The 21,795-nt window shown below is 40.5% G+C and overlaps 1 protein-coding gene across 1 annotated transcript in view; it reads right to left on the reverse strand.

Moving 5' to 3' along the window:
• Positions 1–21,795, reverse strand: part of LOC123768757 (carbonic anhydrase-related protein 10) — a 295,413-nt gene that overhangs the window by 12,627 nt on the left and 260,991 nt on the right. The window lies entirely within an intron of this gene.

The following is a 21,795-nucleotide window of genomic DNA, read 5'->3' on the forward strand; positions in this document are numbered from 1 at the left end:
TCACTCTCACACTCGTCCTGTCCCTCTCACCTCACAACTCACTCTCACACTCTCTTACTCTCACACTCGTTTCCCTTCGCTTTGCCTCATGGAGCTTATCCTCCCCCTCTCATCAGTCCCTTAATTCTTCTGTTCTGTGTTCCTTAATACATTTGTTGCAGCTCAGCAGTGAAAGGGCATTGTGGTATTTTAATGAGGGGAAGGAAGTAAGGGAATGGGTGAAGGGGAAAGGAGGTGAGATAATTTGTAAGGAGGCGATGAAATCTAATAAAGACAGGATATTAGAAGAGTGAGGCAAGTGAGGGGAGGTTTAGGGGAAGTGAGGAGAGTGTGGTGAGGGAAAAAGCAATTATACAAGAAATGAGAGAGAATGAGGGGAGTAGATGGAAGATATCGAGGGTAATGCACATCCGTTTCCTCATCCCTTCCCCCCCCTCCTTTTTCCCTTCTTCCTCCTATGTTTAGAAAACTCCCCTATTTCCCGTACCCACCTTAAATTCCCTACACCTATTTCCCCGGCTCAATCCAAGGAAACAAAATATACAGTTAACGGGTATCAGCGCCGTTACTACTCAATCATTATAACCATTTCAGTATATATGTAAAAATGGCTTAAAGCACCACTACAACCTTCACAAATATCAGCAGCCACGTATTACAACCCAAATCACAACTGCAAGCACTTCACCAAACAACCCTCGAGGCAAACAACAGCCCCGACCCGCATCCTTCAGTAAACAAAAGTTGCTATCATAAAATCCTAAAATAAACAAGTCTATTCAAAGTTTCGTGGGCTGTGCCCCCCTCTCACGTCTATAAGCACGCAACCTTCATTTCCTCTATCGACTTGGGCTGGACGATAGAGCGACGGTTTCGCTTTAGGCAGGTCGGTGTTCAATCCCCCGACCCGTCCCAAAGTGGTTGGGTACCATTCCTTTCCCCTCGTTTCATCCCAAATCCTTATCCTGACCCCTTCCAAGTGCTAGATAGTAGTAATGGCTTGGCGCTCTCCCTTGATAATTCCCTCTCCTTTATTAAGTTTGTACAGACTTCATCCTCCGCTACTAATCCCAATATAAATAAAAATTATACGATAACAATAATAAAAGTGCTGAAATAAGTATTATATATATGGAGGGAGCCGGTCGGCCGAGCGGACAGCACGCGGGACTTGTGATCCTGTGGTCCTGGGTTTGATCCCAGGCGCCGGCGAGAAACAATGGACAGAGTTTCTTTCACCCTATGCCCCTGTTACCTAGCAGTAAAATAGGTACCTGGGTGTTAGTCAGCTGTCACGGGCTGCTTCCTGGGGGTGGAGGCCTGGTCGAGGACCGGACCGCGGGGACACTAAAAGCCCGAAATCATCTCAAGATAACCTCAAGATATATATATATATATATATATATATATATATATATATATATATATATATATATATATATATATATATATATATATATATTTATATATATATATATATATATATATTTATATATATATATATATATTTATATATATATATATATATATATATATATATATATATATATATATATATATATATATATATATATATATATTTCATTAAGACTGAAATGTGCTTAATATACTTAATGTACCGAATTAGTGCTGTAAAATGCTACGAAGGAGCACATATATATTATATGAACTATCATGTACCAAGAAAGCATCAAGGTTTACGTTCTCTGTCATATACTAATTACTGGACTAATTAGGTATATAAGGTTAGTTATATAATACATATATAATGCATCATGTATTGACAAGATTAAGAGCTCTCTGAGGAGGGAGATGCGAGTGTTGCTTTAAAAGATTAATTATGTTCAAGATTCTTTTTAAATTCTATAATTCTATAATTCTATAATTCCCTCAGTGTGTGGCAGGGAGCTTATACTTAGGCTTATTGCAGTCTCCCTCATTCTTAGGCCGATTACTGACCTTCATAGCACGATGCAACCCACAACAGTTCACTAACTCTCTCGTACCTAAGTGAACAAAGGCATCAAATGAAAGGAAACGTGCCAAACCGTTTCTGTTCTGCCCCTAAATTGAACCCGTGTCCTTCAGTTATGATGAGTCGAGGAGGTAGACTACTGTGACACGGAGGCCCTTGGGAATAGCGGGGGATGAGGAGTGGGACGCTCCTAGCATCCATATGTTTACTGATTCATTGATTAACTCATCGAAAAGGTGGCACGGGCATGAATAGCCCGTAAATATGTTTATTAACAAGGGTGATGATCAGAGCAGTTTTGTCCCCGCATCTGATTGTCGAATTCACTCTTTTTTTTATTCCTTTCCATTCCCTTCCTTCTTTATTCTTCCTTCCCTTCACCGCTTCGCTGTTCCTCTCATTCGTTTGCACTTTCTCTTTATCCTGATTAATTTCTCTCCCTCCGTTCTACTTTTCCTATTCATTCCTACTTTAAACTCTTTCCTCCTATCCTTCTCTTCCTCTCCCTTCCACTCACCCCTCTCACATCAACTCTATTCCTCTTCTTTCCCTCGTTTCCTCTCTATTCCTTGGAGTCCTTAACCATGTCCCTCCCTATCCATCCCTGAAACTTACTAAATTTCAGACATTGCGGGACTCGAGATGGACTTAAGACCTGGAGGCACTCGAGATCAACACAAGGCACTGAATCCCAATAGATCCATTCAAGATATTAAGGCACTCGAGATCCACTCAAGACATTGAGACACTCGATAGTGATTGAGACTTAAGATGATCCTGTGAACCTGGCTCTAGGCTTGTCATAACAACGCTTGACATTCCAGTTTGTTTCAGAGCAGCAGCTGGTACTCTCTCCGGAATCAGCAGCTGGAACGCCAGCTTGAATGAATTCAGCAGCTGGCACTCCAGCTTATCTCAGAACAGCAGCTGGAACTCCAACTTGTTTGCAGGTGGAACTGCAGCTTGTGTCAGAACAGCTTCTGGAACTAAAGCTTGTGTCAGAACAGCTTCTGGAACTAAAGCTTGTGTCAGAACAGCTTCTGGAACTAAAGCTTGTGTCAGAACAGCTTCTGGAACTAAAGCTTGTGTCAGAACAGCTTCTGGAACTAAAGCTTGTGTCAGAACAGCTTCTGGAACTAAAGCTTGTGTCAGAACAGCTTCTGGAACTAAAGCTTGTGTCAGAACAGCTTCTGGAACTAAAGCTTGTGTCAGAACATCAGATGGCATTTCATTACAGTATTCAGACAACAGGTGATGCAGAGAGGTGAGTCCATAAACAAACTGGTTCTCCCGGATGTCTCTGTAGAATAAGAGGCACTCCAGGATGGTGTGTTTGTAGACAGTTGTCACCTTAGAATGTGTCTTTAGACAGATTGAGATGTGTGTCCCCTAGACGGTTGGTATCCAAGGTTGTGGGCGTAGACAGTACGTATCCAAGACGGTGTGCAGATAGCAATGTTGTATTAATGTTTCCTTCCAAAGGGATGTCACTCCTAATCTACATCCGGAGAATAGTTTGAAATAAAGGTTAATTTTGGGGATTGGCTCGTCTCACTACGACCCGACCAGAGGTTAGTTAGAACGTTAGGTTATGTTCGCTCCGTGCTTGGTACGTCCTGTTATGCTCTGAGTGCCATTAGCAATCCAGACGCTGTCTGAAACAAGGCAATTATGTATATGGATACTTGTAAAAAAAAGGGGGGGGGTGTGTCTGGATATTTTTTCATATTGCAGACATATACTGCAAGGTGAGTGTTAAATTGTTTGTTGTATTATAGAATATTAAGGTAGTTTTGTTTTCTGTCTGAACAAAGAGCGTTATACATAGAGAGACTTGTAAAATAGATCCGTGTCTGAATATTTCTTCGAGGAAAAGGCATAATGGAAAAGAAGGTGATAGAGAAAGGGAAGAGAAGACATAGGAAGCATGAATGAAAAAGAAAGAGGGAAGGAGAGAATGAGAAGGCGGGAGGGAGGGAGAGTGATATAGTATAGTGATATATATAGAGAGAAGAAAACAGAGAGAGGGAGAGAACATAGGAGATAGAGAGAAAGAGTAACACAAACGAGGGAAAATAAAAGATTCATACGGAATATGGTGGGTAAGAGAAGGTAAAGGATGCAAGGAGAGGGGAGCTGAAGGGTACATTTAGGGAAGCGATAGTGGGAAGCTAATCTGTTGTGGGCGAGTGAGAAATAAATATGGGACGACAAAGTGAGTGGGAGTAAATGATCTTAATAATAAGATGTAAATTTGTGTAAATGTCAGTGTTAAATTGATGTGCTAAAGACGAGGAGTATAAAATGTAAATGTTAAAATAAATCATTTATCTGTATATATAAATCAATTTAAGCAGAAATTTATATGGTTATTTGGGTCAAATTAATCTAGATAAGAGAGCAAATTAGAAATTGAATAGAGATAAGAACCAATAATTCCCAAGTTGAATTCGAAACATGATATTCTGCGATCATGTACAGCTTCCTGACAACGGGAACAGTTCGCCACTCCATGCTTCCAAAGCATTTTATAAAGTTGAAACACGAAACTCTTTTCAAGAATTGCAGAATTGAAACGTATATCCAGAATTTGCCGGCTACAATATTAACCGGAATATGCCGGATACCAATATATATATATATATATATATATATATATATATATATATATATATATATATATATATATATATATATATATATATATATTATTAAATATGACCGAAAAAGTAAGATTAATAATTCTAACACGAATTTTCTCTGTCTTTCGTACATTTCTTTTCACTGTTGGAGGTAATTCAAAAATCAATTCTCCAAAATTCATTTTTATGTTACATTTTTTTCTTTTTTGTTCATTTTTATCTTACTTTTTCGGTCATATTTAATAATATATGTCTACAGAAAAGACTGCTACCAATATATATATATATATATACAACTTTAGAACACTTTCCCACCAGGAGACTCGAACCCTAGCCAGCACAGAAGCCTTCCAGCAACTGGCATAACAGGTACGCCTTAACCCTCTGCACCACCGCTCAGACCCTTAAAAGAGATGGTAATTTATAAGAAATATATATAAGAAATATAAGAGGTAAGAAAATATAAGGTAAGAAATATATATATATATATATATATATATATATATATATATATATATATATATATATATATATATATCCTTTTAGATAGCATCGTTCTCTCTTTCATCACGCTTTCAGTTATCACTGAACACACTATCTTTCCTACAAATAGCAACATGATGGTAAGGAAATACAAATTGACAATACGTGTTACGCATCGCAGTCTGGCAGATTTATGGGGTATAAAATATTTTGTCAGCAATGAAGGCTGGGATTCTCGAAGATGTTTGGTTGGTAATATTAGAGCATCACTGTCACATAGAGATGACTTACTGCCAAGCAATATATACATCCTGTCAACGTCTGATGGTAGATAAACATGAACTGCAATTAAGGCCACTACGGGCTCACCATAGCCCGTGCTGCTTGGAACTTTTGTTCTGTGTAGCTGAATCTAAAACGACAATAATATGAACGGCGCTGTTCAAGGAAAGTCTGATGAAGGCGGGCCTTTCAACCTTTGTAACTGGTGATATTAGTGTGATCTTCCGCCGAAGGCGCTTGTGTGTGTGTTGCCTCTCTCTCCTATCTGCGCGGACAGGTGACCTTCTACAGGTTAGGGACATTAACCCATTCAGAGTCATTCATTGCTGGTCACTGCCCTCATCACCAACACACAACTCTAACACGGGTGGTACACGCACAAGGGGACACAGGTGGAGGCTGAGTACCCTAATGAGCCACAGAGACAACTTTTACAGAACCTTTTTCAGTGTCAGAGTAGTTAGTAAATAGAATGCACTAGGAGTGATGTGGTGGAGGCTGACTGCATACACAGTTTCAAATGGAGATATGATTTGACGAGACACTCAGGAATCTGTAAACCAGTTGAGTGACGGTTGAGAGGCGGGACCAAAGAGCCAGAGCTCTTTGGTCGTATATGCACAACTAGGGGGAGTACAACACACCACTGGTGGTAACTGCCGTAAACACCAACACACACACACACACACACACACACACACACACAAACACACACAACTGTTGGTAACTGGCGTCAACAAACACCACTGGTGACCTGTGCCGTCAACAACCACACATAACACACACACAACAAACACACATAAACACACAAATACACATAAACATATACACACACAAAAGTTAAAAAATATTATTAACCAAATCCTAATTGTTTTTATACACAAATAAAAATGTATCCGTATTTTTTTCTATTTTAGTACCAAGCTTAATCCCTGACTCGAAACATATTCACGTAAAATACCGAGGCAGTAACAATATGTATACACATGTGCAACAAACGTGTAACAATATGTATACACATGTGCTACAAACAAATTGATGAATAACCTGTTTATCTGACCACTCACTAAATTATCACAATTCTTTCATGACAGTGAATAATAAGGAGTTTTCTCCCTAAGCTAGAAATCCCCTTTTGTCTCTGCTCCGAGACATTCAAATCCCCTATATATATTTGCTTTGTAAAGAATTAAATCCCTCTCCGTTGTCATCGCGGGGCATTCCCCTCGCTAATTTACGGATAATGGAATAGGAAGCTATTGTCTGTGCTGGAGGGTAGATCCATCTGATGTGCTGATGATGGAGTGGATGAGGAATCCTAACGCATCATCATGGATGTCTTGTGTGGGAAAGAAGGACACAGGATGGTGTAGGTGTTAGGATAAAAGTCCACAATAGCGGTCTGTTGCTTGAGGGGAAACAATACCCGAGGAACATGATGGTAAGGGGAGCCGGTCGGCCGAGCGGACAGCACGCTGGACTTGTGATCCTGTGGTCCCGGGGTCGATTCCGGACGCCGGCGAGAAACAATAGGCAGAGTTTCTTTCACTCTATGGACTCTGTTACCTAGCAGTAAAATAGGTACCTGGGTGTTAGTCAGCTGTCACGGGCTGCTTCCTGGGGGTGGAGGCCTGGTCGAGGACCGGGCCGCAGGGACACTAAAGCCCCGAAATCATCTCAAGATAACCTCAAGATAAGGATATACAAATTGACAATACGTGTTACGCATCGCAGTCCAGCAGATTAATGGGTCTTGGTCGTGAAAAAATTATATTCACAGAATAATTTAAGTAAGTTTTTTGTTTAGAGTCTCATAAATACACATATATAAAGGCGATGAGTCACAATAACGTGGCTAAAGTAAGTTGACCAGACCACACACTAGAAGGTGAAGGGACGACGACGTTTCGATCCGTCCTGGACCATTCTCAAGTCGATTGTGGACCGAAACGTCGTCGTCCCTTCAACTTCTAGTGTGTGGTCTGGTTAACACACATATATAAATCTTGAAGTGAGGTGTCTTGTTTGTGGATGTCCAGTTCGTTCCTTCACGTGCTGGGTCATAATGATAGAGCCCAATAGGTTTAGGAATCTGTAAACCAGTTGATAGACAGTTGACAGGCAGGACCAAATCCAAACTAATTGAGAGGCGTGATATCAACCCCCAGTTCTTTTTCTCTCTCTGATTCTTGAAGAATTTCGCCTCCCAAATGATACCATGTATCTGTTCACTGAACTGATCTTCATTACAATACATTTGCTCGGGTTAAACTCTAACAACCATTTGTTGGACCATTTCTTCAGTTTTTCCATGTCTTCTTGAAGCCTCAAGCTGTCCTCATCTGTCCTCATAATTTTGGCATTGTCAGCAAACATTGAGAGGAATGAGTCTATACCCTCTGGAAGATCATTTACGTGTATCAGAAACAGGATAGGTCCGAGTACAGAACCCTGTGGGACTCCGCTGGTGACTGTGTGTGTGAGTGTGAGAGAGAGAGAGAGAGAGAGAGAGAGAGAGAGAGAGAGAGAGAGAGAGAGAGAGAGAGAGAGAGAGAGAGAGAGAGAGAGTAAGAAAAACAAGTATGAATGACTTGTAATGAGAAAAGAGAGAAAGAATGACGACAAAAATATAAATAAAAAACAAAACAAGAACCAAATCAAGAAATAACCACTACATAAATCACACAAATAAATCCCCCAACACATATCACACACAGAAATCACCCACATAAGTCACCAGCATAAATTACCAGCATAAATACGTGGCGGAAACCAGGTGGTAAAAATACCAGGCACGATTAACTACCTCATGCAACACAAACAGCAACACAGCTGCAACGAATTCACAAATCGCCAATTAAGGGGCTGGAAAATGTTGCAACGGGACTTGGGTTGTGTATAAAGGCGAACAAACGGTTGGGCAGTAGGAGAGTGAGAGTGTTGAGGCGGGGTATGGTGGGTAGGGGTGGGGGTGTGGTGGGGAGGGGTGGGGGTGTGGTGGGAAGGGGTGGGGGGTATGGTGGGGAGAGGTAGGGTATGGTGGGGAGGGGTGGGGGTATGGTTGGGAGGGGTGGGGGTAGTATGGTGGGAAGGGGTGGGGGGGTATGGTGGGGAGAGGTACGGGTATGGTAGGGAGGGGCGGGGGTGTTATGGTGGGGAGTGGTGGGGGTAGTATGGTGGGAAGGGGTGGGGGGGGTGGTGGGAAGGGGTGGGTGTGTGGTGGGGATGGGTGGAGCAGGGTGGGAGGGAGGAAGGGAGGGAGGGAGGGGGAGCATAAGCTTAGTGTTGAGACACGAGGACTTAGGAACCAGTTGTTCTTGTAGTCATGGGTTATTAAAAAGTCCGACAGCTTTAAATTAGTGACTCAATATCCAATACAGTAACACCCAATATATTTCATGTTCATCCTCACTTTGGGAAGAAAATTTAACAAATAAATCTGCAAAGTTCATTTTATAATTTCTTTGGGCCTGCCGTGTGTCGCTGAAGCACTCATAAACATATTCGGAGACAAAGAGAAAGTGAATTCCAATTGCCAGTGGTGGTAGTAAGACAGTGTGAGGCGAACAGTCGACCGGACTGGGTAAGCTACCACTGCATTCTTATTGGTCGGCTGGGGCAGTAGTTTTGGTGTGAAGAGTGGTTGTTTGATCTTGGTCTTGAAGATGGTAGGGTGTACCCAAGTTGATTGTTGGACGACGTTTGTCAACAATTTTTTTGAAGTCTCGCAAACGCTTGGTATCTTCTTCGTTCGATAATTTCAGTTTTGTTTTCACGTCATTTATACGTCGATTGTGAAACTAATTATGATGTGATTTGTATACGTCTCTCTCTCTCTCTTTCTCTCTCTCTCTCATAAAATGGGCTGGAGGCAGTTCAGAAAAAAAATTATATTCCCAGAATAATTTAACTAAGTTTTTTGTTTAGAATCTCAGAAATACACAAATATAAATCAGACGACAGTGCGATCAAAAGTATGAAAATCTGACACATGAAAAGTCGTGTTATATTGCACGAACATTGGCGGAAAAGGGGGATCGTATCCGTTATTAATGGCTGAGCTCTCTATATTGGGCACCGAGAGCGTGTTTAATCCAGATTTTTACACACATAGGATGTGAGGTATAAAATATTTGTTTTGTGTGGGCTCAAAACTCAATGTATGGTGTTGATGTTTAAAACTCCACCCTTTTCAGTCTCTGTGTATGTGCATAGTCATATTCTATATATGTATATATATATATATATATATATATATATATATATATATATATATATATATATATATATATATATATATATATATATATATATATATATAATTGTGACGGTAACGTTGGTGGTGGTGCAGTCTGTAATGCCAGTCACAAAATATTTAAAAACAAAAAAGAAAATTAGTTAAACTGCAAAAGGTGTCTTCACAGTGTGGTAAACTGTAGAATAAAACAGAGGGAAAAAACATTTAAAACTACTTTACTTTAAAAATAAATTTGAAAAATTAAAAAAAAATATAATAATATCCAGACTTGGCTTTAATACAAAATGTGCAAAACACACAAGATGAACAATCAAATTTACGTTACGTTAAGGTGCAAAATAATATATGGTGCGGAGTCTGTGAGTCAAACTAAATATCTCTGTTACCACACCGAGATGTGTCAACAGGTTTACTCAGCGAGAGCACTCAGGAGCAATCTGAATTTTGGAGAGTTGTTGTTGTTGTTAAAGATTCGCTACTTGGAACAAGCAGTTCCAAGTAGCATGGGCTATGGTGAGCCCGTAGAATCTTGGAGAGCTTGGTAGCCCTATATATACAGAATATTGGCCGGCCAGAGGGCGCTGATGTCTTCTCTAAACTATGAACCGGCTCCTTTAACTGCTTGTTACGGAGGGCGTGGCCTCCCAGCGACCCAGGTGGGAGGTGGGGTGACGGGCCATGGTGCAGAAGGGGGGACTGGTAGACTGGTGGTATTGTCTGGATGTAGTTGTTGTTCTTGGCTGCAGTTCTTTATTACATAGACGTGAATGAGTAGAATAGGCGATAATGGAATAGGCCGAATCTCTTCCTAGAGATTTTACCGTGACAATATATATATATATATATATATATATATATATATATATATATATATATATATATATATATATATATATATATATATATATATATATATATATATATATATATATATATATATATAATATATCCATCTCTCTGGTGCGTACGTGGAAAAAAAAGTTCCAAGTAGCTCGGGCTATGGTGAGCCCGTAGTATACTGAAGAGGCTGCAGGGAGAGCCCATCCTATTTCACCGTGTCCCAACGTCAGGTTGCTGGGACACATGCGATCCTATGAGCGTCATTGTCCCTAAATCAACAACAACAACAACAACAACATTATGGACGCGGTAACACACCAAACTAATGTCAAACGTCAGCTGGAGGTTTAGGACTCGTATATATGATCGTTCATTATGTTCCGTTTGGGACATGGTCGTAAATTCAAACCATCCTCATCCACCTCATCAGCAAAGGTCAAAAGGTCGTTAATTCACCAACCGAAGCCGCTGTTTATGGATGAAAAATACTTTACACACGACTCGCAATTAATGTATAAATTTTTCCTCAAACAGTGCTTCGTTCACGTCCTCTGCTCGAATCCTACATCTCTAAATGCTTCATCCATGTACTGCAAATACAACAACCCGTCCTTCTCAATAAAGCCCAAATGCTCGTTAATCCAACAGCCGAACCTACTGTTTATGATCGAAAATCGGTTTACACAGACCTCGTAAGTAATTACATTTGAACACTTCTCGAGTAATGCTTCACTGACGATCGCTATTCGAATCACACCTCTATAAATGCCTCACTCACGTACTACAAATGCAAATAATCGCCAACAGAACCCAAACCCATACACTAACACAAACCAAGCCTAACTATACCTAGAAAATCAATAAATAGCAATATTAATTCATATATGAGAGCGAAACTAATATGATAAAATTAACGAATGCGTCTTGGGGAATGGCATCAGCTTCAGAGAGTCTGGCCTGTGGACAGGCTGCGTAAATTAACGTTTATTTTTGTTGTCGAAGAATTAAAACACTGATTTTCAGTACTATGTGTGTTACATTCGATCCTATTATTGTTCGGCAAAATATATACGATCGTATTATCGAATATGTGTTCTAAATTAACGTGTTGAAAGAAATTAACATTTGATAATCTAAACTAGGAACTCCTGTTTGGCAACGCGAGGAGGAGGGAACAAGGGTAGTGTGTAGCTCAAATCTTTGCCATTCAATAGTTTGTTAAAGTTGTGACCGTCCGTTTGTTGCTTCTCAGCGTGGAGTGTTAACGTAACTTATCGTACGTTGGAATTCTCAGTGCTAAACGATCGCGTCGATTTTGGATTATTGCTTAACAGCTACGAGGATCTCGCTTGTTGGGCAGCGATGAGGCGACGGGACGGTAAGTGAGAACTTCCTATTCATCGCTGTTTATTGATCAAAATCATCAGTTTAGAATTTCTTCGTTAAACTGTCTTACAAACAATTAGATAATAGAGCCATTATTATTATGTTGGGATAATTAGGCTTAACTTCTCGGCCAGTATCAGAAATGCAAACTATGCAGAGGTTGACAAAAGTTTCTGCAGTTTAGAACTAACATTTGTCGATAGATGAGATTAATGTATGCAAGGAAATCGTTTATACCTCGTTATTAAACAATATTGTTGTTCCTAATTGCAGCGACAGATTCGATACTTATTTTGTAAACATTGGAAATAATAAGGATTTGCATATTACGACGGCTGATAAAACAAATGCGGTTTTCATATTGAATAATAAATTAAAGTTTTGTAAAATGGAAGATTTTCAGTTAAAGAAATCATTCTTGACGTTGAATAAAGGCCACTTAGAGAAAGTCATTGGTTATTGCCTATTTTATTATGAATTTAAAACAGCCACTTGAGGACAATGAACTCATTAAAGAGCTGATCATGATATCGCTCTTAGTGGTCTACGTCCTCGACTCACAACTGAGGATCCCTGGTTCGATCCCCGGGTGGGATAGAAACGGTTGGGCACTTTTCCTTTTTTCCAATACCTCTGCTCACGCAGCAGCAAACAAGTGTCAGGGTATTGAGTAAAAGAGTCAGACATAACGAGGGTCAGTTGCATGTAAACAGTCAAGTGGCTTGTAAATATTTTGTTCACATCTACCATTTGTTTTCGTCTACTATTTGACTACGTCAATCATTTGCTACGTCTACTATTTGTCTACGTCTACCATTTATCTACGTCTGCTATTTCGAAAAATGTTGATCAAGTAAATAAGTCAGGTAACATGAATAAGAGATAACTTAGATAACTTAGAGTAACTTAACTAAGATAGCTTAGCGAGCTGTGATGTGACAGATGCGCTATCGAGTCACGGTAGATGATTTAATTCAATTGCTCAGCGATGAACAGGCTTGACATAACCAATATTTTCCGTGTTTCCATATTTATTGAACTGAATAATATGCATTTAATATCAAACTTTCGTTTTAATGTAAATTTTATGCTGGAACATTTGGTACGTCAAATGTGTGATGTGAACTGTCATCATTGACATAAATATAAATAAGAATTTAATTTCGAGAACCCTGAAGTCTAGGAGAAGAGATCTAGGAAGTTTTAGGATATCTAGATATCTAGGGAAAGTAAATTCTTCCTTCAGTTTTTATTAATTCTTTCAGGATATTACGTCACTTGCACGTTAACTTCTTTTCTATCGTCAGTGATATAATGGCAGAGCAAAATATATTAATTTTGTTTACTACGCTAAATCATAAAAATACGGCTTATTTATTACTGAGCAAGCCAACATGGTTATGTCCAGTGGCGCATTATGTTGAAGAGGAATTGCTTGGACTTGTATCACAGGTTGACTTGGTCAACAGTATTCGGTGAATGGAGCATTCACTGAATACTGTTGAATACTGGTAGTTGGTAGCATACTATGAGCCACAGTTGGTAGCATGCCACATATGCAATAGGATTGGTTTGTGATATATACTATATACTGAAGCAGAATTTCATGTTGAATTTGTCGTCATAATGTTAAGTATAAAACAGATTTAGTAGACAGGATTATTTGTAGAAGAATTGAACAGCAACCTTAACTAAAAGGATTTTAAGAAGCGAGTTTCGCAAATGGGCCAAGTGTTATTCCAACTTATTGTAGTCTATTGAAGCCTTCTCTGATTCTGAAGCCTTCTCTGAAGGAGAAGAATTCCCCTTCTCTGAAGCCTTCTCCCCTCTCCCCAACCCACCACCTTCCTCTCTTTTCTTTGCATATTTGCTTCTAAAACTGTGGAGAGGGTTACCTTACCTTGAGGTTACCTTTCAGATGATGTCGTGGTTTATCGTCCCTGCGGCCCGGTCCTCGACCAGGCCTCTCAGTCCACTTAGATAATTCCCCTAACTTTGTTGTATGGAGTGAGTCCCTTGTAAGGTGGCAGGTTACTCACGATACTTGGACCGTAAGAGAATATCAGATACTCAAGACCTATGTAAGGTTTAATTAAAAGGCAGTCCCCGTGGCGAAGTGGTAACATACTCGCCAGGCGTTTTGCGAAGGCTTTGGCCTGGGTTCGTTTCCTGGCCGGGGAGGATTTACTGGGTATCAGTCCTTAACTGTAGCCTCTGTTCACCCAGAGACTGGAACCAGGGTGGCCTAGAATTGCTAGGCTGATACGGTAAGTCACTCTGTTAACTGTACACTTAAAGTCAATTTACATTCTTTTGCTCTTGGATAAATGTGCATTCTTTTGCGCATTTAAGTTTAACATGTGCCCTCTCGCTCTGTTGCTACTCAACTTACACGAAATATATTTGTATATTATATTGATATTCGTAAGTATTTTGTATGTGGGGATTATATGTGCAGACTCCATGCCCACTAGGTGCCCTTCAGTTTCCTCAATCCTGTTTTCTTCGTTCAGCCTTCAGAGTTGTGCGGCTGTTAGCCTTAAACGAACCAATGAACTGTCTTGATATTTTTTCCATTTGTTCTTTGTCTGGGGAGGGGGGGGGTTCTGGCGGGGGGGGGGGTAGAGGTGGGGGTGGGGGTCTGTTCCGGTACCTCATACTCTAGCACAAGTTAGATGTATAGTGTAAACAGCTCTTTTAAAGCCACTAGTCTAAGTACCTCAAGGCTGTCGTGATATTTGCAAGCAATACTTGCAAGCATAGCATATACATGCAAGCATAACATACATTTGCAAGCATAGCATATACATGCAAGCATAGCATATACATGCAAGCATAGCATATTTGCAAGCATAGCATATACTTGTTTAGGCATAAATTTCTATTCTCCTTGACCTTTCATTTATTTGAGTTGAAATACAGTAATTATTATCCAAATATATTTACACTTGTGTAGTATTCTGTAGTGTATGTATGACTCTATATATGATTTTGCAACCACTGCTGGTGAGATGGTTTTTAATGTGGACGTGAAGGAACTTGGCTCTTCATGGCCATGGAATAATAACTCTTCATCTTCAAGATTTTAACTTCATCACTGAGCAATAGGTATTTGCCACTCATCTGTTTGAAGTCACAGTTTATATATAATTTAATCCATCATAAATCGCCTGGGTTTCTTTAGCTGCAATGAAGCTTACCATCGCCTAACTCGCGTATAAACTGAAATAATTTTAATTTATTTAAATACCTTGAGCTAGACAAAGGTATATACCTTTTATTTCAAGGTATTTTCCATCATATACCTTGAGTTAGAGATGGCAGAGACGAGTTACTGGTTGCAATATCACCGCGATCCAGGTTTAGTGGTGGGATTATCTCCTCGGATAAATATGCAACTCTGCCCGATGCACTTTTGAACTTTTTTCATTTGGCGACAAGCTCGTCTGTGAATGTTCCTGTTGTGGGGCAGAAAAAGACCATCTTTTATGTCTGAAGGAGTTTCTTTGTTTACCTCGGCTTTGTCTCTCTGTCTCTCACTCTCTCTTTCACTTACTCTTTGTCTCTCTTTGTCTGTCTGTCTCTCCCTCTCTCTCTCTCACTCTCTTTCACTTTCTCTTTGTCTCTCTCTGTCTCTCACTCTCTTTCTGTCTCTCTCCCTCTGTCTCTCTCTCTCTCTCTCCCTCTGTCTTTCTCTCTCTCTGTCTCTCTCTCTCTCTCTCTCTCTCTCTCTCTCTCTCTCTCTCTCTCTCTCTCTCTCTCTCTCTCTCTCTCTCTCTCTCTCTCTCTCTCTCTCTCTCTCTCTCTCTCTCTCTCTCTCTCCCTGCGACTGCACAACAACCCAGGGAAAAGTTTGCCTCCTGGAGGTCAAATGTATCAGCAAGAAATCAAAACATACTAAAAGTTTTATTTATGATCTGCTTCGTCCACTCCTCCGAGTTAGCAAGAGAAAAAGAAGGAGAAAAGAACAGCATAAGCAGAAAGAGAAGGGAAAAGGAGAGAAAGAGGAGCTGGATAAGGGAGGGGGGAAATAATAGCAGAAAAAAGGGGTAAAAATGTGTAATAGGCAAAAGGTACCAGTCTCAAGCCTATCAACCCAACCTATTTGCGTTATGGTAACCGACGTTGCAAATGCGACCTACTATGAAAAGTAACGGTTCCTTAACATCTAAAACGTTTTCTATGCATCGGACTCGATGGGTTAAGTGGGTTTGGTTAGGGTTCGAACGTTTCTGGTTAGGTTTGCAGGTTGGATTTCTTACGGAGATGCAGATCAAAAGAACGTAGTGAGTCATGCCAGTAGAACACAGGTAGGGAAGATGTTATCCTAGAAATGTTAAGATAACTTGAAAGAGTTCTCGAAGGTGTAAGGCAAATAGCGAAAATGACCTTAGACCATTATAATAATGGAAAACGTGACCTTAGGCCATTATAAGAATGGAAAAAGTGACCTTAGGCCATTATAATAATGGAAAACGTGACCTTAGGCCATTATAAGAATGGAAAAAGTGACCTTAGGCCATTATAAGAATGGAAAAAGTGACCTTAGGCCATTATAAGAATGGAAAAAGTGACCTTAGGCCATTATAAGAATGGAAAAAGTGACCTTAGGCCATTATAAGAATGGAAAAAGTGACCTTAGGCCATTATAAGAATGGAAAAAGTGACCTTAGGCCATTATAAGAATGGAAAAAGTGACCTTAGGCCATTATAAGAATGGAAAAAGTGACCTTAGGCCATTATAAGAATGGAAAAAGTGACCTTAGGCCATTATAAGAATGGAAAAAGTGACCTTAGGCCATTATAAGAATGGAAAAAGTGACCTTAGGCCATTATAAAAATGGAAAAAGTGACCTTAGGCCATTATAAAAATGGAAAAAGTGACCTTAGGCCATTATAAGAATGGAAAAAGTGACCTTAGGCCATTATAAAAATGGAAAAAGTGACCTTAGGCCATTATAAGAATGGAAAAAGTGACCTTAGGCCATTATAAGAATGGAAAAAGTGACCTTAGGCCATTATAAGAATGGAAAAAGTGACCTTAGGCCATTATAAGAATGGAAACAGTGACCTTAGGCCATTATAAAAATGGAAAAAGTGACCTTAGGCCATTATAAGAATGGAAACAGTGACCTTAGGCCATTATAAAAATGGAAAAAGTGACCTTAGACCATTATAAAAATGGCGAAAATGACCTTAGACCATTATAAGAAGTGTTCATCTTCATTGTTTAAAGGAGTTTATTGAGTTCAAATTCTCTCCAAAAATTTTCAAGTGACGATTGAGACGGACGTGTGTGTGTGTGTGGTAATCAGGTGTGGGAGTAATCTACCAGATCTACTTATGTATAATATTGTGTTTCACCTCTACTCTATATCACTTGCTCTGTCGACCCCCCTGTACAACCGTACGCTAAATAGGAAATAAAAAAATTAAGTCACCCTCCACAACCACCCACCACAATCACCCACCACAATCACCCACCACAATCATCCTTCACAATCAGTGTCTACAAACAACCACTTCCATCTGTCTCCCCTACAACCATTGCGAGACATGGTTTCCCTTCTACTACTGGGACATTTCCCCCTTTCCGCATTCTTCCACCCCTTCTCCCTCCCCTATCCCGTTTCCACTTCCCTATCCCTCTTTTTCCAAACCCCCCCCCTCCCTTTCCCTTCTCCTAGAACACCCCCCTCCCACATAACCCCTACCTATACATAGGTAAACCTACCTATGTAAAATAGGTTTTCTGTATTATTTTTAAAGAGTAACTTATTTCTTTTCTAAAATTCATTCTCAAGCACAGCACCTATTTACACAATTTAAAATTGTAACCAATTTTAATGCTTCTATTTCCAGTTCCCATGCAAGTCTGGTTAAGACTTATCAGAAGTGACTTTTAGAGATGGACATTTTGCATTTTTTTGCTCAAATTTTTAAACAAAATATATTTAAGCAACTTATTTGTATTCAGTGAAAACTGACATTTACAATGGCAATTTTGTACGTTAATTGTATTTTAACTTTTACGTTTTGGCGCAGTGGGCTAAATTATTTGCCAACAAGCGGAGATCTCGGATTCAATCCCCGTGGCAGGATGGAAGCGTTTGGGGAATATTTTACTTCACCAGGCAAATAGCAGGTATCTGGGGAGTTAGACAGCTATTGTTGGCCTTATCTTGGGGATTCTCAGTTGTTGGCCAAGCAGATTAGTTACACACACACACACACACACACACACACACACACACACACACACACACACACACACACACACACACACAGGGGGCTGGCTGGCTGGCTGAGTGGACAGCGCTCTAGGCTCGTGGACCTAGGGACCAGGGTTCGATCCCGGCAGCCAGCGGAAAAAGAAATGAGCAGAGTTTCCATCACCCTGATGCGCCTGTTACCTAGCAGTAAATAGGTACCTGGGAGTTAGACAGCTGCTACGGGCTGCTTCCTGAGAATGTGTGTGTGTGCGAGAGAGAGTAGTAGTTCTCTAGAGAGTTCTCTAGTAGACATAATATAGAAAAATAGATTTGCTAGCAAAGAAGGTCCATGAGCTAATATCTGGATTCTGCAAGCACAAATAATACATGCAAATGGTCAAATACATACGTCTCATACATACTCATGCATACGTCTCCTCACACAATTGACTCACAACAAGCTGGAGCCTTGAAGAGCCGCTCCTCATAACGAACTCGGAAGACCAGCTGAAATAGGCTAATACGAGGCCCCGGACGATAGAGCGAAGTTACGACTGATATTAGGCCAGGGGAAGGCCTCGTTATTTGGAGAATAAGGTTAGTGAATTGCTCGTGGATTTCATTAGTCTCCGTCAGGTACCGGTGAAGTACGCCTTAATTTATATAATTTCCAGGTTCTAACTGGAGGAACTCTTAAGAACTATCTCTTTTTTACGATTGGTAAAAGCAATTTGTCGCGCGTGTGTACTCACCTAGTTGTACTCACCTAGTTGTGTTTGCGGGGGTTGAGCTCTGGCTCTTTGGTCCCGCCTCTCAACCGTCAATCAACAGGTTGTTGATTGTTGAAGAGCAGAGGTGCAACAGGTACTCTGAGAGAGAACTCTATCAACATCAGAGGCCCGAGACTGTTCAACACGCTTCCACTACACATAAGGGACATAACTGGCCGACCCCTCACAGTGTTCAAGAGAGAACTATCAACATCAGAGGCCCGAGACTGTTCAACACGCTGCCACTACACATAAGGGGTATAACTGGTCGACCCTTCGCAGTGTTAGAGACAGAACTTGATAAGCATCTCCAAAGGATACCTGATCAACCAGGCTGCGATTCATACGTCAGGCTGCGAGTAGCTGCGTCAAACAGCCTGGTAGACCATTCCAGCAACCAGGAGCCCTGGTCGAGGACCGGGCCGCGGGGACGCTGAGGCCCGGAATCATAGCAAGGTACAGCTGTTTTGTTGATGCTTCAGTTGTTGAACAATTCGTTCTATCGATCGACAATGTTTCGTACCTTTGAAGACATTTTGTAAATGAGATTCAAACCCCTAAAAAATTGAGCAGTTGTAATACTGTGTTTATAAGATTTTTCTTGTGTGTATACTTTTAGTTGTATGTATTTATTTTTTTATGTATTATTTACACGTAATTTTATGTATTTATGTATTCTACACGTAATTTTTTCCCTAACACTAATTCTAAATTTAATACATTTAAATAATATTAACTTAATTGTAAAATGTATACTGAAAATCTCATCTTTTAAATTGTTTTACAATAAAGTTAAGCTTGGCTAATCGGTAATGATTTAGAAACGAGGCTTGAATTTCAATTGACTTAGAAAATCTATGTAGACGGCGCAGCTAAACAGAAAGGTGCAAACGTGGTTCCAGATGAAACAAATAAGATACCGATATAAATTAGATACGCAAGATACATACTGGATTCAGTAGGGTACATACTACATGCAGCGCGATAAAGTCTAGGTAACCAAAAACCAGGCGTACTAGTCTCTATACGGTACATATAAGACTCTACGGTACCATGTCATACCATGGTACACTAGCCACCAAAATTCATACTTAAAAAGCTACTGTGTGTACTAGCACAGTACGATACACACTAGACACAGTACGGTACGTACCATTCACACTACGATACATAGAAGGCACACTACGGTACACACAGTATAGAATTACCTCCCAGGCCTTATCCAATATCCTCCCCCATTCCTATTTACCTCAGACAAGCAGCACAGGGAAATGAATGCCACACGGGAAATGAAAGTTGACATGGCAACTCTCCATGTTCAAGGATAAGGTCCCCCCACCGCAAGCTTCCCCGTGAACTAAATGAAGTCTCGGTACAAATGCGGGCAGTGCTCTGGAGAGTTCAGGGGATCGACAAGGAACTGTTGGATATGGAATTTTGATAACAAAGAGGTTCAAACTGTGATTTGGATGAAGTGGGTTAAGACGGGGTTTGTGAAATCTGTGTTTTTTTTTTCTATCTTTCTCTTTGTGAGTCTTTGTCTCTGTCTCTCTTTTCCTCTCCCTTCCTCTGTCTCTCTTTCCCTCTCTTCTCTCTCTCTCTCTCTCTCTTCTCTCTCTCTCTCTCTGTCTCTCTTCTCTCTCTGTCTCTCTGTCTCTCTCTCTCTCTCTCTCTCTCTCTCTCTCTCTCTCTCTCTCTCTCTCTCTCTCTCTCTCTCTCTCTCTCTCTCTCTCTCTCTCTCTCTCTCTCTTTCTTTGTACAGTTTCTTCTGTATAAACTTTTTCAAACTTTCATATAATTTCCTTAATTTTTTTAATGTGCGAGTACTCACCTAGTTGTGTTTGCGGGGTTGAGCTCTGCTCTTTCGGCCCGCCTCTCAACACTCAATCAACTGTTACAACCCCCCCCCCCCCCTCCAGGAAGCAGCCCGTAACAGCTGTCTAACTCCCAGGTACCTATTTACTATTAGGGAACAGGAGCTTCGGGGTTAAAGAAACTTTGCCCGTTTTGTTTCTCGCCAGTGCCGGGAATAGAACCCAGGCCACAGGATTACGTGTCCAGCGTGCTGTCCACACAGCCACCGACGCCCTATAGGTGTGTGTGTGTGTGTACTCACCTAGTTGTACTCACCTAGTTGTGCTTGCGGGGGTTGAGCTCTGGCTCTTTGGTCCCGCCTCTCAACCGTCAATCAACAGGTGTACAGGTTCCTGAGCCTATTGGGCTCTATCATATCTACACTTGAAACTGTGTTTGGAGTCAGCCTCCACCACATTACTTCCTAATGCATTCCATTAGTGTGTATATGTGTGTGTGTTTTTTAGAGATAAATATATGTAGAAGACATAATAGAGGATAAATAGAGGGCTAGAAAAGTGGGGTCCACTCGCTCACGTGTACACAATTAACCAGGCAATTCAACATAAAATTTATCATCTGTTTACAGTTAACGCCGGAAAAAAAAAACGAGTGCTTCCACGCGCGTGAGCCACAATGAAACTTGGGTTCGAAGGGAATCAAGAAATGTGTTACCTGCTTCAATATATTTTTACTTTGATGGTGATCCCAGACCATTAAACCCGGGACTGACCACCTCGCACAACCGACACAAAGACTGTGTGATTTTTACACCAAGCGCGGGTGACGCTCTGGAAATTCAATATTCTCTTTTGTCGGGAGGGGGAGAGGCATGTTTTTATTTTTTATTTTATTCGCTGAATACAAACGGAAAGACATGGGACAGATAGATAGCCACATGATGACAATCAGGAATGGACAGACAGATTAGAACTGCCATCAGAAATCTGGACAAATAGTTTTCCCCTGAAGCTATGTTAGACTACACACGTCAGACCTATTCAGGAATATGCAGCAACAACATCAAACACAAAACGGAAGCAGATGGAATATTGGTGATTGGAATATTTATTTCCACGGATGATTGATGATT

Source organism: Procambarus clarkii, chromosome 83 (genome assembly GCF_040958095.1).
Source record: "Procambarus clarkii isolate CNS0578487 chromosome 83, FALCON_Pclarkii_2.0, whole genome shotgun sequence".
Taxonomy (NCBI): Eukaryota; Metazoa; Arthropoda; class Malacostraca; order Decapoda; family Cambaridae; genus Procambarus; species Procambarus clarkii.